General features: G+C 32.7%; 1 pseudogene; it reads left to right on the top strand.

The window, feature by feature from the left end:
- The first annotated feature begins 5963 nt into the window (after positions 1-5963).
- Positions 5964-19299, top strand: LOC112462906 (annotated as a pseudogene).
- Positions 19300-19590: the final 291 nt, after the last annotated feature.

Genomic DNA, 19590 nt, shown 5'->3' with positions numbered 1-19590 from the left:
GAGGAGGGCAGCCAATTAGAACGCGCCATTTTCGGGGTAGCCACGTGACGGATAGGGAAAAAAGGGAAAGGAGATAGCAGCATCGACTGCGGAGCTATCATTATCTTTTTAGGCTCTCGAAGGCTACAGGTCACAGACCACGAGCAATGGAAGCCTTTAGAAGAATTGTTGCATATTTTGATATATTCATACAAAAGAGATTGGACATCATTAAACAGCTGCCTGTTGAAATATCCAACATGATTTTTGGCATGTTGGACAATCGGTCTCTCAGGTCGGTTTCAACGGTGTCTGAAGCATGGCAAACGATAGCTATGGACGAACGGAGACGCAGGCTCCGTCTTGCGAAATTAAATGTAAAACCTGTAAAATGTAAACCTGATGTAAAATGTAATAAAATTTTAACTTTTAAATTCAATGAACGAAACGGGGCTATTAAGATAGATTCGACTCGGTCTCGCCGACGCACATGTATCCAATTTAATAGAGATAAGAGAATAAGTAATCTGCGCTTTTGAATAAAAAAAATAAAAAAAAAAATAAAAAATAAAAAATAAATGTAAGTAAATAAATGTAAGTAGCATATAAATAAAATATACATATATATTAAAATCCACATATACATATAGGTACTTTGGTTTGTTATATATTTGTACGTTGACTGTATGATTTATCTTATTTTTTATCTTTTATTATATATCTTAATTTTTTTTAAGTTCTGAGAATTGACTATATAATGTTACAAATATATTTTTTAATTTTAATAGAAATAATATATGTATTTTGTTTATAGAGATATTTACTGTAAGCTTTTTATGTTGTGTGAAATATGTGAAATAACTTTGTGATATTATATTCTAATAATGATAAGAAATATTTCCTTACTATTACCGTATATAAAAAAATAGTATCTTAGCTTTGCAATAAAATACGTACGTCTCAAAGTTAACATATCCGCGATAGTGAAGTATTCAATTTTATTAAAAGAAATAATATGTCAGAGATATAATTAATAATAATACATTAATTATATTTGTAATTATATATTATAGCGAGTACACGAACTTGTTAAGAAACACTGTAAACATTTATTACTTATACTAAAAAATTATTTTATATTATGCACTTATCGTATCATACAGTCAACTTACAAAATTTACGCCATTAGATCCGACAATGAGATAAACCATAAACTGTTTTTTTTTTCAATTTAAAGAATCTATTTTTTAAAGAAGTGAAAGAAGCATACAATAGATAAGAGCGCTGAAAGCATTATTTGCTCATCTGCCAGGCATATATAGATCGATAGAGAATATTACGTTTCGTTGTAGTAAAGTAGCAAGTTCAGATAACTCTAATAAGTATGTATCTTTTATAAGTTTGATAATTTCACGGCAACTTTTATCGCGCGAGAATCTCGTTTCTCACATGGTGCGACGCGTGCTTGGTGAACAAGGAATATAAGGCTGTAAAGATAGGGGTAAATTATTAGCGATGGATGGAAGGACATTTATATCGTGGCTCAATACATCAAAAGATAGGTCAACATCAAACCTGAGCGAAACCCATAGTCTCCGAAAAATTTTAATTTTTTTATCTCTTAATGATAACCGATTCATTAAATAATGTCATAATGAAAAATTAATCCAGTCCAGGGGATTTATTCTGTCAACCAGAAATTAAATTTTTCGTAATATCTCTCTCTCTTTCGAAACGGGAAATTGTTGAACCTGATGAAATTTCCTGCATTAATTGAATTTTGCGCATTTTTAAAATTAATAATACGTTCTTGTGTGAATTTAATTGTAAAATTTTGTTGAGAAATTTCGTAATTTGGAAGCGTAACTGGGGGTAATTAAATAAAAAATCTTTTATGCTCGCAATTTATATAAATAACGCACATACAAATACAAAAGCGTAAGTTTTGAAAAATTATCTTGAGAAGTTATATTAATCGCGTGAAAGAGTCACGGTGCGGTCTCGCTTCCGACCGCTTGGCGCGAGACACTACCGCGTTTCTTGATCAACTACTTAAAATTTATTATTTATTATTTTAACAGCAAAAAGTATTATAAAATAAGGAATCTCTCTCTCTCTCTCTCTCCATATCGAAGTAAAGACTTTAGTGGTTTATTTTAGACATGCACACTTTACATAATGTTTCAGTTATTTGATTCACACATAAATTCAGTATTATTGTAGGGAATTTTTCTTGCTTATAATAATGCTCCGTTTGCTGACAGAGAAAATACATAATAAGAGTACGTGCACTAAGTTTTATAAAATTATTCTGTATAATTTATTATCTTTTTCTCTGAAGTAGGTTTTATATTTTATAAATCACAATAACAATTACAAATTGCAAATGTACTTGGCTGGGATATAAACACAGTTTACTATTTATATATTTAACTATTTGTAAGTAAATTTATCGGCAATCCTTATCTACCGTTTATCCTTGATTTACTGTTTTACGATTAATTTCGTACAACTTTAGCTGTGGCGCATACTAACTATAGCTTTTGGCATGCCAGTAACGAGTTTACTTCACTTTGATACTGTCTGTTAAATAAGGATTTGAGGCTGAGATAGTGGTTCGACTTTGCCCATTAAAGTACTTGAATAGGAAATCCGTGCGATGATTTGCCACAGGGGAGAGATTTAACATAAACTTTAATTTTCAATCGTTTTCTAATAAATTTAACACTTTAGGTCATAACTTTTAGCGCTTTAACACTTTGATTGTCGAGTTGATTTTGACGTTAAACTTTCTAAATCTAGTATATTATTGTAATACTTTATTGTTTTTTAATGTCTAATATTATTTATAATTAATATTCATAACTCATATTATTTCTCTCTTTAAAGTCTTAAATATTTAGTAAATCCACAATTGGGTAAAGAAGCCTTTATGGAAATTTACGTGTTATCTAAATATGGGTGGTATGGCAATCAAGGTGTTAATTACTAAAGATAGTATTTGAAAAGGGATCTCTGTCTTAATGTCATGAGATAGTTATCTACATCAGTTCCTACTGCAATCGAAAAGAATCAAAAAATAGGAAATAGGATTTTAAAAATACTGCAGCGTTCAATTTTTTTACAATTAAACTGTAGATTTGTAAATGTATGAAAATATCAAATACAAAAATACTAAGATTCGGCTATATTCGTATACGATTTTGATTACTTGTGTATCAGAGTAACATTCACGCAATCGTTCAAAAATCTTGACTCACCAGCTGTATGCCACGGATGGTGATAGAATTTGACTTTAGCGGGCAATGCGACAGTGGCAGGAATAGAGAACTGCAGGCCTGGTCCCAGAATATGCACGAGAGTGCCGACGAAGGTGACCACCCAGCCCCACCCTCCCTCAGGGTAATAGCGTCGGCACAACAATTGTCTCGCCTGCACCTGAGAGTTGTTTTCCGGTTGCACAGCCGCAATGTTGCTTTTGTCCACGCCGTCATTGGTTTCCGCCATATAATTCTTCTTCTTCTTCGGGGACTCGTTGACGGAGACCGTACAGCTTCTTTCGCCTGCCGTGTCCAGCAACGGCCAGGATCGCGCGCGGGATATCGACATCACAGACGGGAGAACGATTTCTTTCGCGGCTACGTGCCCGTATCGTTTTCGATCGTGCTGTTCGTATACATTCCTGTCGCACGCATCGGCACTGCGTGAGACCGCGCGCGTTTTATCAGAAACATGCTGCCGATCGTCTTGACAGCGGCGTACGTTTTTCCCATGCGTTTCTTCCTCACGACAACTGCACGCCAACGTTTGCTGGACTTGACGACGACGCACGAAGCGCACCTGTTATACGCTTGATACCGTTTCGCGTATCTTGGGGAGTCAGGAGAAGCTACTTCTCTTTTCTCGTTTTTTTTCTACTTAATGTCTTATAGCGATTATCTCTGGTTAACAATTACTAGAAAATGATTAGATAATGAAAGTTTAACAGTAAATATATATTTATGTTTGTAAGATATTTAATGTGAAATTTTTTTGTCTTGATTGATGTATTGAAAGAGAAACTTGACTTCCCGACTATTCTTTATCGCTGTATCAACATTTTTATGATTGATTATCATAATTAATCTATTAATCATGCTATTTAAACTATTTTGTTAGTCAATTTTTGCTAATGAAGGAGTATATAGATCACGACTTTAGTTCGGCGTAGATCATTATCTTTTGAATGACAAGGATTGAAACATTTTTTAATATCAGTCACGATGAATTAATGTCTCGAGCTATATTCAATAACAGGATCTTCTTTAATTTTTCTTTTGTTCGCGTATCAGTTCAGTCTTGATCCGAAATGAAGAGTAATGAAACGTGTGTCGCCTCGCGGACAATGCCACTGTCAATTTCGGAAGTTTGGGAGTCAAGATTAATCGCGTACTTTTTGTTCGCGATACGTCTGGGTGTTATGTAAAATATGACTGATGTGAGATACTTTCCCCGTGGGTTATTACGATGAATTAATTTGGCACGCACGGCGAATCAGCCTATTATAAATTACCGCGCGTTGCTCCTTTGTATCGTGGGATCGATCCATTGGCGGTTTTGCTCCCCGTTAATGCGCTTAGATGAGGCCGGGCTTTCTAAACGCTCGATTTTAATAAATTCTCAGCGTGAGCTCCTCTCATTGTGCAGCACCGCGATTTATTATGTCTATAAATGCATCGCTCGATAGCCTCCGCGCGCACACGTTTCGCCGCCGTTCTCTAAAGTCTCCATCGTTTACCGAAAGAACGAATTATCGAGTTGAACTTTTCGGCAAAAACAACGTTGTCTAATACGATTCGTTATACGCGATTTACATGAATCGTTTTCTTGTTTTTTATTTGTCATGCATGAGTTTAATGAATAGAATCATTGAATTATTGTAAATCAATGAGATTATAAGCCTATTTATAGTAAGATAATGATATTAAAAGAATGGAGGAATACTAATTGTAAGTGTAAGAAATAACACAGGCACACAAAAATAAAAAAGTGTCTTGGCCGAGACACTACACTAGTGTATTTCCATGTATTTTGACCCGCTGAATCCGAATTCGAAGTCAGAATTGTCAGTTTGGCTCTCAGTTCCAAGCAAACCTCAAAAAAAGTTCAAAACTCCACGAAACGAACACTTTTTTTTAGGTTTGCTCGGAACTGAGAGCCAAACTGACAATTCTGACTTCGGATTCGGATTCAGCAGGTTAAAATACGTGGGAATACATTAGTGTAGTGTCTCGGCCAAGACAATTTTTTTTGTGCCTGTGTAATTAAAAGACGAATAGAGAGATGCTATAATTTGATTCTTATTTAATTTTAATTTTTATTTTTACGTGTACTCACGTATTTGAAGGAACAAATAATAAATATACTTTACATAAAATTCATGTTTTCCGATTTTCGGTCACACAATGCAGATATTTAAAAAGCTATAATGTAAACGAACAAACGCGTAACAATACCATTATAGCTAATTGAAAGGAATAAGTCTCGTGCCAATCATAAGAATAATTGTTTTTAGTCGTAAATCATAACCGGTGTAGGATTTCACGCGGTCGCAAGATTACCCAGAGGTAACGGTACCGAGATAATAGCTGCAGGTTGAACGACGAAACGAATATGTATCGGATAACGTTCGGTCGCATTTAATTTCGAGCGAGCAAAGAATGCGTTATAAAATGATTACCGAGATCGGTTAATAGGCTTGTCTCTCGTGACCGATTTACGATTTCGTGTGGTCGCGTAAATTCACGGCGAGAGCGAAACTCCGCGCGAGTTTCTCGATTGGGTGAATCCAGCGTTGCGAAGACGAAGAGAAAGAGTAAAATATATTCGGGAAAAGGTCACAAAATCGAACTCGTTTCGTAAACTCTGCTTCCGACTTGAAGCGCGGAAATAATTTGGAGAATCGACTCGCGAATCGGATCACGCGTAATCTTCTGATGATCGAAATGAGGTAACTGACTAAGCTGTGTAAAGGTGTAGTACTGTTGTTGAAGTATAAGGCCGGCGGATTTGTGGAACGTTAGAGTTTCGCGCGATATCGTCGACTGATGCCACGCTCCGACGAGAGACAGGCTTTCCCTCTACCCCCTTCCATACTCACCATCGTCGTCGCTCGCACCACCACCACTTGGCAAAGACCACATCGCCATTGCCAATATCGTTATATTGCCTTGCAAGTCTCACTGTCCTTGCACCTGTATTTTCTAGATCGGTATTCCTTAGGAGAACGAGTGTGCGCATAACATTGCATTGGTAATATCATAAGATTTATGTTATCCCGATTTTCTCAGAAACGAATTAGTGTCTCATCCGTATTTTTCTTTTTTACGCTTGACTGTAATATAATTTTATATTTTTTCTGTCATATTGATTCTGATGCGTATGAAAGTTTGTAGATAATTAAATATCTATATATATAGATAATGTAGACAATATATATAGATAATATAAAGTATAAATATAATGTATAGTAATAATATAGATAACAATTAAATAATAACAGATAGAATTTTGTTTTTTCTTTGTATTATTTCTAGAGATATTGGAAGTAAAAATTAATTATTAATGCTCCAAATCTTATTTGAATAACATTTTTTTTGTAATATTAATTTTTTAAATTATTTATTGCTATCAGAAGTATTTGGTTTATTATAGATTTTCGTAAATTTTGCGAGGCCTGCACAAAGAAATTGACAAGTGCATTTAAATTCCTCGCTTGTTGAACGAGGACAACGCTGTGATGAGAAAGTGCAGGTGATAGACGTACGACTGCAAAGTATTTTTTTTTGAAATTCCTACCATTTTGTAAAAGACGCGAGAACGAGAGACACGTGCTCGTAATAGCGATGCTGACTCGCGACTTCCGTTGTCGAGAAATCTCGGTGTGGGAGTAAAGTCTCTCGATATTCGGTGAAGATTGTGAAAACAAAGTTTAAAATTGTAAGAAGCCAACACATTTTAAATCGCAGTTTTTGTAAATTTATTTTAAATCAGATAAGTTTAATATTTTCGGGAGGGGGGGAGGGATTACGTGTAACAATTTATGGCCCGATTTAAGAGATACAAATAACCATGATTAAAAGATTATCTGGAATGAAAAAGAGGATAGTTTAATCTTTTGGTATTTTAGGTACATCAGCAAATACTTACAGAAAATTAAACTCACTTCTTTAATTAATTAAAAAAGTGAAGTTAATTAAAGAGTGTTTAAAATTATTAAAAAATTTTTAATAATTTTAAATACTCTTTAAATTCGTTACATTTGTATTATTAACAATATATTTTGTATTTTAAAACTTATCTATATAAAAATAAATTTCCGGTTTAATGTAGTGTGAGTTGATTTTCATTCACGATATTTTCGTTTTCGTGACTTTGACGGCAACGGGTATCGCATCGAGCGGAACGCGATCGCGAAGAAGCGCGAGGAATAACGAAAGAAATGCGTCTGTCACGCGTCACTGACGTCGTACGTCCGCGACTTTAGGACGACAGATTCGAGAGGCATCTGCTCCTCCGCGACAGAGCTTAGAGTTCGGACTTTACGGGCGTTCGGAACGTCTTTACAAAGCGAAAGTACAGACGGAAAAAAAATAGAATGGCAGCCCCTGCGAAGGTTCATCCATGTGTCATGTGTTTTTCTTTGGTGCGCGCGATCTTTTCTCACTGCGGCGCGTGTATCATGGGTTACATAAATTATATGGCGTAATTATATCTTCGCCTGTATACCGGGCGACGTACGTCAGCACGTTTCCATCGTCGTGCCAGACCGTTCCTCCGATATAAACGTCACCGCTGGCGAGTGTTCCTCGTAAAGCGTTCCTTATATTCCGCTGAGTTCTTAAAGTGCCATCGGCATGCACTCTGACTCATCAATATGCGATCAAATATATGTGCGATTGGCAAATCGATTTTCGTCGAATCGTTTCCAATGCTAATAGTCCAATTAATAAAATTTATTGTCTGCCTGTTCGAATTTCTGTCGGCGCGCATATCAAAAATTAATTATTAAACTCATAATATAACATTGTAATACTATTCTATGATAATATAATAATACAACATATATATGACGTTTTAGAAAATAATTACAGATTTATTCAATTAAAAAATTAGAATTTTTATATATTTCTTTTATGTATATGTTATTTATGTTTGATGACAATTATTTTAATTATTGTAAATAAACAATGATTAAGGAGTATAAATTCGATGGAAATTATATACTTTCGTACAATTCGTGTATGTCAATTTAACAAATTACTCTCAGAATTAAAGAATTTTCTTCTCGTTGGGATACTTGTTTTTTCCCTGAAGTCTGTGTTGACGATGATCCTAAACAAACCGCTTTAGGATTACACTGTTGAAACATCGACGTACGAGCGGTAGTTTCCCGTATCTTATTGCGCGATTTCTCGAGCGACACACTAGACTACTATCAGAGAGAAACCTCAGGTTTCTCTCTGGTACGTCTGGTAGTTCCTATTCATCAGTTAACCTATCTCGAGAGCACTCTAGAGACACGGTAAGTACGAAGTACGCGCGGAGCGAGACCGACCGTGACTCTTTACGCGACGCGACGATTAATTACTATTATACTTATTTTATTTACTGTTTATTACTACGTTTACGTGAATATTTATACATACAGGTTAATAACCTATTTACTGTTTACTACGTTTACGTGAGTGTTTATGCATACAGGTTAATAACCTATTATATTATTTTTTATTTTTATATTGACGGCAGGGAGCTGATACTGAGATCAAGGAGCCTGTTCAAACGAGGCGTTTCTGCCGCGCGATTGCGGCCGCGCGTTAATAACGTTTGCACGAGCCGCACGCGCGTACGCAAAACGGCAGTAACACCGTATAATCGTGCCGACGATATACTGAATTTGAATTGCTTCGTGCTCTTATCTGGAGATTTCGTATCCCTACATCGTGTTACCATTGCACCGCTGCCGGAACAGAAGTTTCTCTACGCTTGGCAAAAAGTGACGACTGACACGTTCGATCCCGACTTCGTTGATCGCAGAAGAGCTTGACTCGAGGTACGTTTCCGATTTGCACGTAGGTATAACAGTATCGTGCGATGAATGTTGTACCCAATTATAACCTTAAATGAAGTTGTGCACGTTGCTAGTAACGCTGTCTGTAAAAATTTGCGTGAAAGATGATATATAATCATATTAACACATTACATTATTTTTAGACGTAGCTGTGATGAAAGAGAATTAGATGGTGACTTAATTTTGGGAGATATAGGTCAAGCGAGGATTGCCATTTAAAGCTGGTACGTTTGATGGGGCTGTCAGTATTTCTGCGCTTCAGTGGTTGTGCTATGCAAGCAAAACTTTGCACAATCCTACAAAACGTTTATATCGTTTCTTCTCAACGTTGTATGCATGCCTGTCAAGAAGCGCAAGAGCAGTGTTACAATTCTATCCAGAGAACGGTGAACAGGTTGAATTAATCACGGCACAAGCCACAAAAGCTGGCTTTTATGGCGGTGTGGTTGTCGATTTTCCGAATAGCGCAAAAGCAAAGAAAATGGTCTTGGTTTTAATGACCGGAGGAGCTGCTCCGCTTCCAAAGGCATTAGGCGTAGAGAACGAAGATAGACAAACCGTCGCTAATTCAAGAAGGTTTGATCCTCTCGTTGTCTGTTATATCTATTATTTCTCTATTTTACCTTTTAAAAATTGTGATAATTTTTTTGTACATAGGGAATACATAAAGAAAGCCAAGGTTAAATCATTGAAAAAAAGTAGGGACTAGATTTTAGAGAAGAAAGAAAGGCGGCGCCGGCAAGGAAAAGAAGTTAGAGATGACTCCAAATATACTGGACGAAAGAGACCCGGGAGATTCTAATTGTAAGATACACTTTGTTAATATAAAAAGCACTATTTTAATAATTTTTTTTTATAATTTATAATGTTAATTATAAATTAAAAAATTGATAAAATTGATCTAATTAATTTTTGTCTGTTTCTATATAATCAATCTACTACTTAAAAATAATATAAGCATAAAATATTTTCTTTAGTAACGAAAAATATGTGCCTAAAAAATTTTTTTGTTAAAGAATATCAAATATGAAATTTAATAATCGTGACTGTGCATAAATGTTTGTGTAAAGGGGAATATTTTCCTTTAAAAAGGATATTAGGAGTCCTTTATAATGTTAATATTACGGTAATAATAGACAATATTAATAAGAGATCAAAGAATGAGTTCAATATTTTATATTATTATTATTATTCTTTACGTAAACATAAATTGTGAAATACTCTGTTGTATTCCAGTAGGTAATACTTTTTCTAATTCTTCATGATCCAACCACTGGTATTTTACGTTATTGTTGATATCTCCATCCATATGTTTGGCTAAGAAATAAAATATTTTAGCACCATAACTTTCTTGCTCGCAAAGCTTCTTAGGATATTTGTATTTGTAGAATCCGATAGGTGCATTTCCATAAAACTTTACTTTTATTGTTGCACCACATGTATCTTGTAATACTCTCTCCGCAGTTTGTAAAAGAATAGATAAACAACATTTTCAAATTATTTTTTTGTCCCCATTAAGATATTCACATGCAAAATTAGTTGTAAAGAGAAGTTGTAATATATTTAATCGGCTAAAATTGTTATTTTAATTCTTACTCGTTTCTTTATGTTTGAAATGTATATTTATGCAATATATATAAAACTTTGTTTATTTTTTTGGGCAGTAAAACAAATATTGGCGTGATTGTAACATCATTAGTTTTTGCAGAGAATTATATGTAGATTTAACAGTCTGTTAAATATAAATATGACAATGTATTTATGCAAAAAATCTTTACATTTTTAAACTCTACGTATAATGTATTCCAATTTTTATCATGTGCGGCGGAATGATTCCTTTATGAAATTACCGTAGATAAACTTTTACAAAATATGACAAAAAATGATAATAGAGAATTAGGCAGACTAAGCAGACCCATTGGTACACATGAGCTCGGAACGTACTTATGACATGTCACGGCGCAGGATACGAATAAGTACGACCGTGAATGAAGGAAATTATATAATTTTATTAATAATTGTAATACAATAAATAAAAGTTGAAATATATATAATGTCCGTTGATTATACATTGTTAATGTTACATATTTTTTCTTAAAAGAACTATGCTTTTTTTTTTTTCACGAATAGCATATATACTTGCAGGAGGGTAAAATAAGATACCTGTTAAAGTTTGAGCCCTTAATATTAATTAATATTAACAGGTCGCTTATCGCGATTTTTTATTTTTCATTTAGTAAGATAGAAAAAATTTTATAACTATCTAACAAACAGTAATACAGCATTGCTTCACATAGATTTTTGTAGTAAATTTATCGCTTTACAAAAAAGATCTCTTATCATTTTTTCATAAATTCAACCGTCCATAAATTCCATAAATTCAAAAGATATTCAAAGTTAAGGTTTGATAAATTTTATAATATCGACTATCAAAAATTATGAAATAATCAATACATATTTTTGTAAAAAATTTAACGATCTACAAAAAAGGTCTTTTATATATTTTTCATAAATATAATCATTTAGACGATATTAAGGTTTAAAGTTTAAAGTTCAGTGTATAAAAATTATTCTTTTTTTTCATATTATAACAAAATTTTGAGCTTTATTTATTCAATATAAAAAAAAAGTAATTTTTATACACTTTGAACTTTAAACCTTAATATTGTCTAAATGGTTTTATTTATGAAAAAAATATAAGACCTTTTTTGTAGATCGTTAAATTTTCTACAAAAATATGTATTGATTATTTTATAATTTTTGATAGTCGATATGATACAAAGTTCATAAGAAGCAAAAACAAGTTTTATATTTATCAAACTTTAACTTTGAATATCTTTTGAACGGTTAAATTTATGAAAAAATGATAAGAAATATTTTTTGTAGAGCGGTAAATTTACTACAAAAATCTATGTAGAACAATGCTGTATTACTGTTTGTTAGATAGTTATAAAATTTTTTCTATTTTACTAAGGTAAACGTACCAGTGGCCGCACACGTCTCAGTCGCCGCACACGACTTTAATGTTTTCAATTTATTAAGCATTTCGTGAAGAATATTGCAAATCTAAAAATTGTGTAGGGATCTACAATACGTTATTGTAATAACAAACAAATTTGAAGTATGATTCTGCACGGATTACCATTTATTTTAAATTGTTTATTCGGTCTCGTACGTCACGGCTGTTCGGATACTGGTACAACCCTGCGAAGTTCGCTAGTCCCAGTAACCGCACATCGCATAGCACGCTGTCTCTCGATCGATGCAAAGTTGTTACTACGGAATTAATTCTGGTGTTTCGATTAAAAGAAAACAAAATATCGTGTGGAAAACCGATTGATAAGTAAGTACTCATTGTTGATAATATATCTGCAATAAATCTAATGTGCATGCTGAATCTGTGCAACCAGTATCAGAAAAATTGTTTGCTGTTTACATGGAGAGGTTATGTTACGGCTGAATATATTTTGGTTTAAGGCTGCGGTCCACTTGACGCCACAAATGCTTTGAAGTGTTTTTCTTCTCCTTCTTTCTTCATTGAAAGAAAGGAGAAGAGGAATGCTCCGAAGTATTTGTAGCATCAAGTGGACCGCAGCCTAAATATCGTATTGTGCGGACACTGGGTGGGACATACCGAGTAAAAGCTGTGCGGACACTGGTACATTTGAGCTTTTTATCATTTTCGCGGCATAAATAATAAATGACTGAATATTAAAATAAACATTGCATGTGTTTTATAAACTAGAAACCCTAAGCTTCAAGATGGTTCAAGTCATTTGTACCAAGCATGCGTCTAAATGGACTAAATTTGTATCACAATCTGAATTGTGGCTTAAGTGTGCGGCCACTGGTACGTTTACCTTAAATGAAAAATAAAAAATTGCGATAAGCGACCTGTTAATATTATTTTCTAATTTACCTAAATAGAAATCTTCTTCCTGACCGATAAGTCTATCGACCAGTGTCAAAAAAGTGAAAGTTACATTTCTCTGATATATATATGTCATATATATTGAGAGACGTCGACGTTAGTAGAAATTTCTTAATATAATATTTTCACATTTCAACTTTGCGTCGCAATATTTTCGCTCGTAGGGCACGTAGCGAAAAAATAAAAACACGGCCTTTGGCCAACTCGAACGTGAGTACCCCATACGTACAAGAGTAAAGTACCAGTTAAAATACAGATAGCGAATTGGTTTTAGTCTTAAAATGTTTCACAATTTATTATTTTTGGAAAAAGTAGATAAGAAATAATTTTTACAAGCAACATAATATAGATGCATATTTTACATAAAAGCAATGTCCGGCAATGTATATATTATATATATTAACAACTTCAGACACATTTCTTTATAAAGTGTAATTTTTTTTTGTTCAGATTAAGATGCGTAACACTACAAAAAGGCGTGATATCCGTACAAAATTACCTTTTTCAAAAAAAAGGTAAAAAAAGGCCCCAAGTACACGCATAGTAGTGTATATGTATTATGTTGTTACCTCAAAAAAAAACAAAGTGGTAGTATTATATCTCGAAATAACACCCTGTACATACTGTTTATAAAATGCGTAATACTACAAAAAGGCGTGATATCCGTACAAAATTACCTTTTTTAAAGAAAAGGTAAAGAAAGGCGCCAAGTACACGCATAGTAGTGTATATATTGTTACCTCGAAAAAGAACAGTGGTAGTATTATACCTCAAAAAAATCTAAGTAACAAGTGGTAGACGTAATCTTTGTATCTTGAAAAATCTAGAAAAAACCTAAACAGTAGTATCTTTACCTCGAAAAAAAACTAAGTGGTAGTATTATAGCTCGAAAAAACCTAAGTAACAAGTGGTAGACGTAATCTTTGTATCTCCAAAAATCTCGAAAAAACCTAAGCAGTAGTATTTTTATTTCCAAAAAATTATAACTCAAGTGATATACATCACAAAATTACGTTACCTTATCAAAAATGCGTCGCGCTTCAAGTGATCTATTATTACAATTACAAAAAAGAAATGATATCTCTTTTTAAATTACAGCGCCAATTACAGAGAACATATTTTTCGAGATACAAAGATTACGTCTACCACTTGTTACTTAGGTTTTTTCGAGGTATAATATTACCACTGCTTTTCTTCGATTAAAATAAAAGATTGAATCATGAAGAATTACACAGAGGTAACAGTACAAAATACAAATATTTTATTAAAATATTTAAACCCAACAAGGGAATACAAGGTATTTAAATACAAAGTTTATATATGTATTTTAAAAGATTTAATCGCATCGCAAAAAATTACAGAGGTAACAGTACAAAAAATAAAAATATTTTATTAAAATACATAAATTTTTTTTGTCAAAAAACTTGGCGCTGCTAGAGAGAGAAAGAGAGAAAGACCTATTATTTTATACTTAATCATAAGCCGCATTATTCGAGAGAGAGAGAGAGAGAGACCTTTTACAAATGTAAATATTACTTATTCTATACTTATTCTATACTTAATTCTAATCGCTCACAATTCAATCACCCACATTCACTCGTTCGCACATACACAACAGGCTGACCTAATTTTGAGGTCTAGCAGCGCCAAGTTTTTTGACAAAAAAATTTATGTATTTTAATAAAATATTTTTATTTTTTGTACTGTTACCTCTGTAATTTTTTGCGATGCGATTAAATCTTTTAAAATACATGTATAAACTTTTTATTTAAATACCTTGTATTCCCTTGTTGGGTTTAAATATTTTAATAAAATATTTGTATTTTGTACTGTTACCTCTGTGTAATTCTTCATGATTCAAACTTTTATTCTAATCGAAGAAAAGCAGTGGTAATATTATACCTCGAAAAAACCTAAGTAACAAGTGGTAGACGTAATCTTTGTATCTCGAAAAATATGTTCTCTGTAATTGGCGCTGTAATTTAAAAAGAGATATCATTTATTTTTTGCAATTGTAATAATAGATCACTTGAAGCGCGACTCATTTTTTATAAGGTAACGTAATTTTGTGATGTGTATCACTTGAGTTATAATTTTTTGGAAATAAAAATACTATTGCTTAGGTTTTTTCGAGATTTTTGGAGATACAAAGATTACGTCTACCACTTGTTACTTAGGTTTTTTCGAGCTATAATACTACCACTTTGTTTTTTTTCGAGGTAAAGATACTACTGTTTAGGTTTTTTCGAGATTTTTCAAGATACAAAGATTACGTCTACCACTTGTTACTTAGATTTTTTTGAGGTAGTTTATGACGTTGGCATCACGATACTATCGAGAGGGCATTTCTGTCCTTCATCCATGGATTTCTCTCAAAAAGTCTCGTGCTTGATCTCTAGTAGGCAGCTTCCCTTCTCTTAGAAGAGATTCAAACTCATGCAACATTGCCGTTTGCTCCTCTTCATTATATTTAATTTTTTTGTTGTATGCAGAACCTATAAAAAAAATGTTAGTACATGTGTATACCTATAATGCGACGTGCAGAACATGCAACAAGATTATAAAACATTTCGATAATATTTGAAATTTACAGAGTCATCGCTTGCGAGCTTGCAAGTAAGTATATATTTAACTAAAAACGTGCAAATAAAATATTGATAAATATGAAGCATAAATAATACATGATTGACAATTGCGTAACGTATGGTCAATGTAAAAAAGTTTTCTCTAATCAGTCTAAAACAAGAGTTAAAATACTACTTATGGACATATATATATAACATAACAGATCTAGACAAACATTCAAAACCAATGTATTAGACAATGTATTAGAAAATTACAAAAACAAACAGCGACATACAATTATTTCAGAACATTAATAATTTTTAAATGAGGTGTACACGTTTTAATAAGACATTTAATTTATAATTGATCATCTGATAAATGTAATTTTATTTATAGAAATGCGGTAAGAAGAGCAAAAATATGGGGCGAGTTCGTTGTAGAAGGCAGAGATGCGACGTGTAGAACATGCAACAAGATTAACATAGATAAAACATTGCAATGATACAGACACGTTAAGGCGACACTTATCGCGAGGTTGTAAGTAAGTATTCATCTAAGAACGTATAAAATATTGATGAATATGAAGTAGGGGTACAGTAATATAATAATAAATAATAAATAAATGGAAATATAAATGGTCCGGTTTTCATCACGGGGCATGTATATAATATTTATATACAATTATGACTTAAGAGGGGAGCCTCATACAAAATCAATTTGCCATATAGTTTGACAAATATATAAAAAGCGCATGCAAATAAATACTTACTCTATCGCTTTTTCTACTTGATTAATCAAAGCTGTCGTATATATACAGACCTGCAAGCTGTGACCTGCCGTTTTCTTCAACCTCAATGAGAAACAGCAATTTGCATTTGAATGAGCCACAAAGTACAATACGAACAAGCATATCGCTACTTGGACAACAGGAAGAAGAAAGGAAGAAAAACGACGAGTAATTATACACTATGCTTCAATTATAAACCGTAATAAAATCTTACAAATAACATAGACTCAAACACTATAATCTATCGACAAAATTGCATTATGCGAACAATTTTGCGTCTAATGTGCCGCTACAGAACATTTATTTGTGGTCAAACTTTTTTTGTGATTTATTCGCTATCAAATTCACAGATATCGAAGAAACTACGTACAGTTTTTTATATTATAATTTTACTTATATTTATATTATTATTTTATATACCTATATTGTCTTTTATTATAAACTCACTCCATATGCCAATTTTTTTTATCATTTTTTTCCCCATTTTAACCGTTCTCTCGCAAAGCGCTTGACACTAAATGAGATCACTGGATGAAATCGTTTGAAGAAGAGCTTACAAAATTGGTTATAGAAGGTCGAAAAGAGAAATATGTTTTTCCTTCCCACACAAAACAAAATTTAATAAATATAATTGGGAATGCCACCCGCGGGCGGGCAGCACGAGTCGGGTCTTTTTCTTCTTGTTCTATTTCGTTGGCTCCTGCCTCTTTTCAGAGGACAATACGGCCAGCATTTGCCACTGTTTGTTATACAAAGTCTCAAAGAAGAGCGGTATTTTGCACGTTGTCTTCTTTGTAAGGATAAGGGAGTAATTACGGATGCAAATAGACAAAATATAGAATGGCATTTAAATAGTAAACATGAAAGAAAATAGCTGAAATACGAGAAGAAATTACTCGTAAATGGTCGCAACATTTCAGATTCGAATTCAAAATTTATGCAATCTGCAAATCGCAAAATTGCCGCAGTAAACCAATTAGAATGTATCAAACAGATCTATTACAATCTCACATGAAACAACACGTTAGATGAAACAATTTATGCCGGTCCTAGTTCTCATGATAATACATTAATGCGAGGGAATTAACTTATTAACTAATATGTACAATGTGAGCGCCAAACAAAATATTTTTTGAAGACCTTCTCAAAACGTTTCAAAATAGATCTCACAAGTGTCTTATGCGTTATATGTATACGATTGTTTACTGTGTACGCTTACGAAAGAAGCGAATTGTCAAGAACACTGACAATGATTTTTTTTAGATTTTTTATTATAATGTAAAAGAAATAAAGACGAATATTGCATAGTTTCTTTTGCTCAGAATTATTTCTTATATCCCGACAATAAATTTAGATAAGTTACATTTATCATCTATCAATAACATAAAATATTGACACTAAAAGTAAATATACAACTTGTGTAATATTGTAAGAATGTTGAGAAAGAAAAAAAGGAGAAAGAATTAAAGGAAAAAATACATGAAATAAATGCGGATATAATACTTCGGACAATAACAAAATAGATACCCTATATACTAATTAAATTATTCAGTCACGGTTAAATGGCCGAATAAAGCTTAAAGGAAACTTGGATTATAGACTATTCTCATGCAGAATCTATTAAAGACGGATAGTCTTTTAATTGTAACAAAGATAATATATTACAAAATAATTTCAGACTTGTATTATTTTAAAATAATTATTTAATAAATAGTTTTTAACAAATAATTATTATAACTAATAAAATAGCAATAGCAAACTTAATAAGTAGCAAGTAGCATTAAAACATTATGTCTGTCATAAATCTCGGTGATTATGGTAACATTATTCTACTTAAAAGATTTAATTACATACGATAATATAAAACATTATAAAACAATAAAAAACAATATAAAACAATATAAAAATACCTTTATACACAATTTAAAAATGCTCTTCGAGATTCTTCAGATTTGCAAGCAACCTAAGTAATAAAATAATTGTATTAGTTAAAATTCCTATATTTTTTCAAAATCTTAGTTAGCAAATATTATAATTTGGATGTGTAAAAACTTTTTTGTTATGTACTTTTTGATATATTAAGTTTTTGCTGAATATACTTTTAAATACATTATACAGTTCTTAGTTAAGTACACTGAAATTCTACCCATTTTTTAGCAGTTTTTTTTAAGTAAATAAAAAACTCAATTTTCTAGGTACTGGCCGACCATGGGAGTGCGTGCTTCGGATTCTTGTTGCGTGATGAAGAAACTCGATAATAATAGCGATATATAACTCGGTCAAGTCAGCTGACGCCAGGATGCAATCGCCTGTCGTACGGCTGCAGGTATAGGTAAAGAGTTCAACTGTTATAAGGTGGCAGTGTGGTCTTGTGGTATAGCGCCAGACTCGTAGCCCCGAGGAACCGGGTACGAGTCTGATCACAGGAATTTTATATTTCAAACTGCACCTCTCGCACGAGTGGGGCTCGTGTAGGGAAACTGGGCTATCTTTCGGAGGAGACATTTAAGCTGTTAGTTCACAGTCCACACGGTAGCAACTGGGAATTGCTACGTGTGACTGTTCTTCTATTTAAACTATGCTCTGGGGCAGCATATTTAAATTCTAAATTGGTACCCCAAGCTGCGAGCTGGAAATTGGGAGTTGGCGCTTAGTTTATTAATTTGTTAGAATATCTTTGAATTTCTAAAAGACATTCTTTTTGTACAAAAATCGCTGAACAATGTAATTTTCAACCGATTTTAACGCTTTTTTTTAATTTACTCAATTATGAATTGCTCTACAACTCTATCGTGTTCTTTTTTAGATGATTATCAAAAATATCAAAACTGTAAGATATTGAATATTCTTGCACCAGACTAATTGTAAGTACACGGAGAGAATGTTTTGTTATATTTTACCGTTAAATTTACTACAAACATGAGACAACTTGGCAACCAAAGAATTTTTGAAATATACAAAAGACATTTTACAAACGTGATAAAAATTACCAAGCAGATTGGTAATTTTTGAAAAATTATTGAAATTTCCTCTAGATATATTTTAGTAAAATTAATCAAACAGCTCGCATAACATATTCTTTGCAGTACATGTTGTCCCACAACTACCATGATTTCAGAGTAAATTCTAAGAGAAAATTCTCTTCGTGTATATATACAGGTTTTTATAATAACATATTATATGTTATAGTGGTCTCTTGCTATGGCGTGCGTTGCCTGT

The sequence above is a fragment of the Temnothorax curvispinosus genome, unplaced genomic scaffold (genome assembly GCF_003070985.1).
Source record: "Temnothorax curvispinosus isolate PA1 unplaced genomic scaffold, ASM307098v1 QBEX01012930.1, whole genome shotgun sequence".
Taxonomy (NCBI): Eukaryota; Metazoa; Arthropoda; class Insecta; order Hymenoptera; family Formicidae; genus Temnothorax; species Temnothorax curvispinosus.
This window is presented reverse-complemented; position numbering and strand designations above follow the sequence as displayed.